The sequence below is a fragment of the Lethenteron reissneri genome, chromosome 41, assembly GCF_015708825.2.
Source record: "Lethenteron reissneri isolate LAM-NWPU_2019-01 chromosome 41, ASM1570882v1, whole genome shotgun sequence".
NCBI lineage: Eukaryota > Metazoa > Chordata > Hyperoartia > Petromyzontiformes > Petromyzontidae > Lethenteron > Lethenteron reissneri.
This window is the reverse complement of record NC_083819.1, coordinates 4,020,183-4,028,539: the sequence shown is the minus strand read 5'-3', so window position 1 is coordinate 4,028,539 and position 8,357 is coordinate 4,020,183. Positions and strand designations below refer to the sequence as shown.

Here is an 8,357-nt window from a genome sequence, read left to right as displayed (position 1 = left end):
CTTTTTCGTATATTTTACCAGGTGTATGTGTTTGTGCCTATTTATGTGTGTGGGTCTGCGCGTAATCTCAGTCGATCAATCCGTGGCACCTGGATCTGTTTTGTGACCGCCTGGTAGCGGGCCTTCGACACTTCACAGGGCCTCAAAGTGCACTAGCCTGCACAAGCGCCGCGGTGACGTCACGGCCACCGAGTGCTTAAAGGCGTTTTTTGTTGTTGTTGTTGTTGGGTGGTCGACGTGTTTGTGCCTATATGTATGAGTCTGCGTATTTGTGCATATGTGTACGTGCCAGCTTTAACAGGTGCTCACTAACAGCACTTGCCCAGTCTGTTAAGCCTATAACGGGGACCTTTGTCTTTGTCTGTGTGTGTGTGCGTGTGAGACTCCAATGGGCGGAATGTTGTCACGATAATGAAAAGGTGAGCTTGGTGGCTCATATTCAATCACCCCAAACACACACGGCCCGGCTCGCATGTAGAGAGAAAGAGGGGGAGAGAGAGAGAGAGAAAACGCACACACGCACAACACGACAAATAAATTAATAATGAACAACACCAACACACGCGAGAGAGAGAGAAAAAAAAAGAAGAAAAAAAAAACTTCGGTCTGCATCGGATAATTAAAATTCTACCGTGCGGTTTATGTTCTTCTGTTAGTTTTCTGAGTGCCAGCCAACCGACTCGAATTGCCCGCGTCTCCGTGACCGCGGGTTTTTACTGCGCTATTCATTCGTGGGTCTCGTGCGAGCGCCGTATCGAGTGACAGCACCACCACCTCCGCCACCAACAAACACCGCCGCGGTGATGAATCGCTCTCCTCAAAGCACGGAAGACTAAGAATACAAAACAAAAGCAGATTAAATGCACCGCGTTTGTGTGCTTGGTGGTGGGGGGGAGGTGTGGTTTGAAAGTTCAAATTAAAAAATGCCTCCTCCTCCTCCCCACCTCCCTCCATCCCTCCACAATCCCTGCCCTCCTCTCCCTCCCTGAAGCAGCACGCGATGACGCCCTTTGCGATGCACGCAGATTTGCGTGACTTGGCGTGACACCCTTTGCCGTTGAATCACTGCGGCGGAGGGAGGGAGAGAGGGAGGGAAGGAGAGACTTAGTGTAATTGAATCGAAGTGTAATTGAATTGCATTGCAGCGAAGGCGGTGTCCGTGTCTCGTCCCCCGAATCGCGAGGATCGGAATTAGAATGATAACAATTAAAATAAAAGCAAACGCCATAATACCGTGCGCGCACACGAACGGACAATTGCGTGCAGAGCGCACGCACAGAGACGTGGCAAAAACGCAATTTTATTTTGCTAATTTGCGAGTACTCGTCGCGAAATATTCACACGTTTAAATGTGCATATAACTCACCAACAACCGATATCATCATCGATTGGTTATGTCGACCCGCTGCTGAATGAAAGCCACCTTGTCACCATCATGAATTAATGTATCGTCATAATCGTCATCCACTTTTGAAAAACACATTGTCCTGCGGAGGGAGCTGGTAGGAACGTTGGGTTGCTCGGTCAATGGCCAGGGTCAACGGCTGCGGGTGTATTCCGCAAATATGCCCGACTGTGAGGGCGGGCACAAGCCGGCGTGAGTAGGTTAAACGTTGAGTTTTATAAGGGCACCACGGGGTGAACAACCCCTCCCCACCCAGCCCCACCCCTCCCACCCCCCCACCCAGCCCCACCCTCCCCACCCAGCCCCTCCCCACCCAGCCCCTCCCCACCCAGCCTCTCCCCACCCAGCCCTCCCCACCCTCCCCACCCAGCCCCTCCCCACCCTCCCATCTCCACCCAGCCCCTCCCTCCCCACCCAGCCCCTCCCTGCACGACGGACACAATAATCCCCTGTGGGCTGGTGTAACCAGGAGGTTCCTACCAGCACAAGTGGTTTGTCAGGTGTCATCGTACATTGTCTATCAACTGCTGGGTGAAGGCCTCACCAGCAGTAGCAGAAGCAGCTGCCATGGTTTATCCACTGCTAGATGAAGACAACTCGACGCTGTCATGATCATCACGATCATCATAAACAAACAACATCAACATCTTCTTGGTTCTTTCGGTAAAGTTACGTAGAAGGGAAATAATAAAATAATAAAAATAAAACATAATAAAATAATTCTCACGACGTTTCGGCCACAACAGGTATGTCGGGGAGACAGCTGTCTCCCCGACAGACCTGTTCTTCACCTGGGGACGGCTGCTTGCGTTGTGGCCGAAACGTCGTGAGAATTATTTTATTATGTTTTATTTTTATTATTTTATTATTTCCCTTCTACGTGACTTTACCGAACGAACCAAGAAGATGAATCCCTGCAGTCACGAAAGCTTTAAATCGAAATTTAACATCATCATCATCATCGATACTATTATCGTCGGCGTCGTCGCTTTTGGCAAATCCCAAAGTGAGATTGAAACACAGTAAGCTATTAAAATGTACACGCAAACAACATCCAGTCATTCACACTGCGTAACAACGAAAACATGCATAATCGGGTTTCATTAAAGTGCAATACGCGTTGTAATATGAATGACAAGATACGTTTCATGCGCTGTTCAATTGGGATATGACTGGGACATTGCGTGTAGCCGGCGGCGTTCTCAACTCACGTGTTCACCAGGGTACAGCAATTGTCGGCCGTGGCGAGCATCAGTGGCGAGTGATTTCTAAATCGCTCCTGCCCGCCCGCTCGCCCGCCTACACTGAACTAACTCGCACTGACCAGCGTGATGAAGTATGGTAGAATATCCCCGATGATCGAAAGGCGTGGGTGGGCCTTCGTCCAGCGGTGGATTGAAATGCGAAACATCGTCCCATGGAGCCAGAGTTTGAGATTAAGTTTGGGCGCCGCGGTGGCTAGGAGATGTTAACTAGCTCGCCTAGTATGCAGGAGCTCGTGGGTTCGATCCTGACCCTGACGCCTCCTGTATATTTGGAGTTTGCGTGTCACTATTCTGGTGGTCGCGTGGATTTTTCTCCGGGTTTTACGGATTTTATCTCCACATTTGGAAACACGCGTTTAGAGTATTAGGCTGCTCGAAATGTCTACGTGATAAGCCACATTGTTGAGCTATCATTGGTGGCCAGGTCGCTTCTGGCCACTGGACATCTGTGAATCTATCGGACATCTGTGAAAAAGAGCTTCATAGCTCATCGGATTTCTCCAGGATTACCTACGAAAATCACCCAGAAATGTCTGTCCGTCCCGCGCGTGACGTCTTCTCCACATGAGGCCCACCCCCGCGTGACGTCACTCCACATGAGGCCCATCCCCCCTCATTGATATTCAGTAGTGGGTGAATTTTTACACTCACGCCGAGGAAGGTCGAGCTGAATTAAATAATTTATTACGCAAAGTCGCTTCAAATGTGACGTTTCTTTACAGAAAGTGACGGTAAAAAATAAATGTACGCAGCACAGTGCTACATCCGTGCGTGACGTCACTGCAAAAGAGCCCCCCCCACCATCATTAATATTCATGCCCGCGTGGAAATTTACACAAACGCACAAGAAGGTCACGTGCTCCACATGCAGCACCCCTCCCCTCATTAATAATCATGAGCGGGTGACGTCACTCCACATGCCGCACCCCTCCCCAATAACCATGAGGGGGTGACGTCACTCCACATGCCGCACCTCTTCACAATAACCATGAAGGGGTGACGTCACTCCACATGCCGCACCTCTTCACAATAACCATGAGGGGGTGACGTCACTCCACATGTGGCAACCCCCTCCCCCCCCCTTCATTAATAATCATGAGCTGAACAACTTTTCTATTGAATATTTCAGATGTACTGCAATATGCACCCGTCATTGGATGGGCAAACAAGCTAGTACATAGATATTCTGATTTGGAAAAAAGAGCTAGAGAGTTTAACACGTAGGCTTTCGCGACCAGTATTATTCATAATAAAGGCGTTTGGGTTAGATCGCCTAAGTATAATTGCGTCGCAATCCTCCACCACCCGACACGGCTAATCAGTCAAAAATGTGTCACGTTAACAAAACGCCAATTAGTTACTTCTTCAGCCCACCGGTGTGTTTGAAGAGTGAATCCACAACATTTAGAATTTGAGTACTCATCAAACACAGAAGAAGTAACGAATTGGCGTTTTGTTAACGTGACAAATGTATTACTGATTGGCCGTGTCGGGTGGTGGAGGGTTGCGACACATTTATCTAACCCAAAAGCCTTCATCATGAAGAGCTACAAAGGAAATAATAAAATAAAAATAATTTTTATTATTATTATTTTCCTTCTACTTGACTTTACCGAAAGCACCAACAAGATGAATCCCTGCAGTCACGAAAGCTTTAAATCGAAATTTTATTATGTTTTATTTTTATTATTTCCCTTCTACGTGACTTTACCGAAAGCACCAACAAGATGAATCCCTGCAGTCACGAAAGCTTTAAATCGAAATTTTATTATGTTTTATTTTTATTATTTCCCTTCTACGTGACTTTACCGAAAGCACCAACAAGATGAATCCCTGCAGTCACGAAAGCTTTAAATCGAAATTTTATTATGTTTTATTTTTATTATTTCCCTTCTACGTGACTTTACCGAAAGCACCAACAAGATGAATCCCTGCAGTCACGAAAGCTTTAAATCGAAATTTTATTATGTTTTATTTTTATTATTTCCCTTCTACGTGACTTTACCGAAAGCACCAACAAGATGAATCCCTGCAGTCACGAAAGCTTTAAATCTAAATGTAAGAGCTACAAAGTTTAGTTTAATCTCACTGGTTCCGACTTGCTTGGCGCAGCGTCTTCAACGAAGCCAGTTTTGCGGTTGCAGTTTCACGACCACATCACTCGGAATGCGCCCGATCTCGTTAGCCCTGGGAAAGCGAAGCCATTATCGGTTCGGCCTCGATAATCATCAATTGGATGAATGGCCTGTGACTGTTGAATGCGTACCAGGTGTTGTTGTGAGCTTGGTATGCAAACTTGGAACGGGAGGATGGCATTTGTTCTTCGGTAGCTTCTTGAATCTATCCGTGCAGAGTTTTTTTTTAAATCCTTTATATTAAGTTCGCGTGCTTGCTTGCTTGCTTAGGACCGTGCAAATCTTTCGGTCGTTTTTAACCCACTTCCCGTGATCCAATCGAGCTGACATTTTGCACACAGACTCGTTGTGCGAGACAATTTATGTTCGTGAATTTTTTTCTAAAATGTTACACTTTTTAGGGAAAACTAATTAAATATTTAATTAGCAATTGCTTAATACTGGCAGACAATCATCTGACCCATAGGTGGCAGCCATCTCAAGCCAGAGGACGAGAGGACTCAAGCCGCCACGCATATAAAGGATTTATAGTGAAAAACTTTGTTTTTACGGGTTATACTTATTAGCGGTAAGATATAGCGTCGGAAATCAGTTGGCGACTAAAAAAAAATCGTAAAAATACGCGCGACGAAGGTGGGATTCGAACCCACGCGTGCAGAGCACAATGGATTAGCAGTCCATCGCCTTAACCACTCGGCCACCTCGTCTCCCGTGCACGGGCTGCGTCCTAGGAAATTGTTCTGTCTGCCGGATTGAAACTGCGTGGGCGCTCTGAGCTGTTATCCGCTTCTCTTTGGCTCTTTCGGTGAAGTCACGTCGGTATACAATAAAATAAATCACGACTTATCGGGCGTAACACAAGCGTCCGTCATCAGGTGGGAAAGCAACGTCGTGATTTATTTTATTTTATACCTCAGTGACTTTACCAAGAGTATGGATTCCTGCAGTTACGAAAGCTTCAAATCAAGATTGTTCTACCCTTCTGACCACGTGGTGGGGTTTCTCCGGGCACTCCGGTTTCTGCCCGCGCGAAGCCAAAGCACTCATAGATGGAAATGTGTTACAAAAAGTTCCAATGCAGCACGATACCTCCTGAATAAAAAAGAAGTTAATGAGACCTTCGGCGAGGCTTTCTAGAGCGATTTAATTATCTAATTAATGATGCAAGTTCATTGCGCGATAACTGAGTACATTATCACGTAATTAACTTTAAATGCCACACACACACACATATATACACATATACACACATATACATTGCCACTAATAACTCTTGCAACGTTGTGGGAAGCAGAGGAGAGTGCAGCCAAACCCAGTGTCCACCATGGCCCGTGTCCACCAAGGGACGTGTCCACCATGGCCCGTGTCCACCATGGCCCGTGTCCACCAAGGGACGTGTCCACCAAGGGACGTGTCCACCAAGGGCCGTGTCCACCATGGGACGTGTCCACCATGGGACGTGTCCACCATGGCCCGTGTCCACCATGGGCCGGCTACCAGTACCCGTACCCGGCCGGGTACGGGTAGCCGGGTATCGGGTAGGGTACGGGTATCGGGTACCCGGTTGCGACCTCTGGCCACCACCAACACCCTTGGTTGTCCTCGCGGATGCTTCGTTCATTTGTTTACACGGCAGGTGGCAGCATCGCACCGCCTCGAGTGGACTCGTTCGTCGGCCTTCGGCAGCGTCACGAGGAGATGGAATTGCAGTCTTACCCTTCAACGCGTCTCTCACAGCAAGCTCCTTGATATTCTGCCGGAATGGAAAATACAACAACAACAAAAATCGATCTACATTTAGCGATTTTCGCTCATGGAGTGATGGCACCGGCATCTCGCGCGCAGGCGCAAGGCGCATGGCATTGCGGGGTCGTGATGGTGACGGCTCGGATAGGTCGCTCAGCAGCAGTGGATTGATCATAGTTACTGCTGCTGATGATGATGATTAGGATGGTGATACTGCTGTAGAATATAGTAATAGGTATTTACCCTTTCAACTGGTACAAAAACTGACACCGTTATACAAGGCATCATGTTTGCAATAACCACAACACAAGCAGTCAAACTCTGATGATGATAATGATATGCACTGTCCTTGAAGTTTATTGGTCCACACCCGAGACAGCTTTTCTTAGAGCCTAGTCTCCATTGGTGTTGGACCAGATGACGCCAAAAGGCGTACAACTCAAAAACAGCGCACTATCAGAGTATTGAGAGCTCGGGGTAAGCATTTACACTATGAGACCTCCTTTACCAGTGGCAAAATATAGTAGTAGGTTTTTACCCTTTCAACTGGTACAAACGTGTCAGTTTTTGTACCAGTTGAAAGGGTAAATACCTCTTTCTATATTTTGCCACTGGTAAAGGAGGTCTCATACTGCTGTAGAAATTGCATAATATGCATGGGACGGTGCGAACGATCCACGATTCGATGTTTGAATTGGGTTTAGCAAAGAAGGAGATATTTCTGACTTAAAGCTTTCGTGACTGCAGGAAATCGTATTCGTTGGGTCTTTCGGTAAAGTCACGTGGATAGGTTCAAAGAAAATAACCAAGAAACGAGGTTTCGATCGCGACACAAGCGGTCGTCTTCAGGTCCAACGGACGTGCAATCATTCAAGTTCCTACTGCAACTACGATTGGTTATTGTTATTGGATTTTGTGACCTTATTTGTGGCCTTATTAAATCAGTGCTGATTGATGAAGGAGGGGTAGCAAAGGCGTTGGGAGCATAGTGTCAGTACCGTACAATAACGGTTGATTTTGCTCCACTGATCTCATCATTAAAGGGTGTTTTGTTTTTGTTAGATCGCATGAATATACATGTGTCGTTCACCCACCACCACCATACCCGACACAGCCAATTAGTAAAGGTTTTGCAAGGTAACCACAACGTGCCAATTATTTACCTATCACCACACCGGTGTGCGCTGGAGAGTAAACCCACAACATTTACAAGCCGAGGACTTGCCACGTTGACGCTAGTCATTTACGACAACCAGCTTCATCAGGCAATTTACCAGCATTGTGAAGAGGTCTTCCTGTTTCCGAAACTCATTTATATTTACGCGATCTAACTCAACTCCCCCTCGCCCCCCCCCCCCCCACCTTTATTACGAGTAACATTGGGGTCACGAAAGCCTCAGCACGTGTTCCTTCCACCCATCTCTCCACCGCACGCGGGCGTGAAGCGTGGGTGAGGGAGAGGCGTGACGTCACCGCGTGGGATGCGGGTGACGTCATCACGCAGACGTGTATCTGTGACGTCACCTTCACGCACGCCTCCTTGGTCGTGCGCCAGGCATCCAGGCAGGCAGCCATCCAGCAAAACTTGTTTCTTTTTTTTCCCCCCTGATATGGTACGATTATAATTATTGGCTGAATTTCATCATTTTTGTTCAAATTATAATCGGCAGCAGCATTATCGTCTTACTCAAAATGAGACGGTGCTCTTGTTACGTTTAAAGGTCAGTCGTGGCGATTCCACATTGCTGTGGCGGGGGCAATTCCATCCACAGCAGGACAACCACTGTTGACTATCCAAACAAAGTG

General features: G+C 47.3%; 1 non-coding gene across 1 annotated transcript; it reads right to left on the bottom strand.

Annotated features, from left to right (window-relative positions):
• Positions 1-5,430: 5,430 nt before the first annotated feature.
• On the bottom strand, positions 5,431-5,512 carry TRNAS-GCU (transfer RNA serine (anticodon GCU)). The gene has a single exon. It is a non-coding gene; the product is annotated as a tRNA-Ser (tRNA).
• Positions 5,513-8,357: the final 2,845 nt, after the last annotated feature.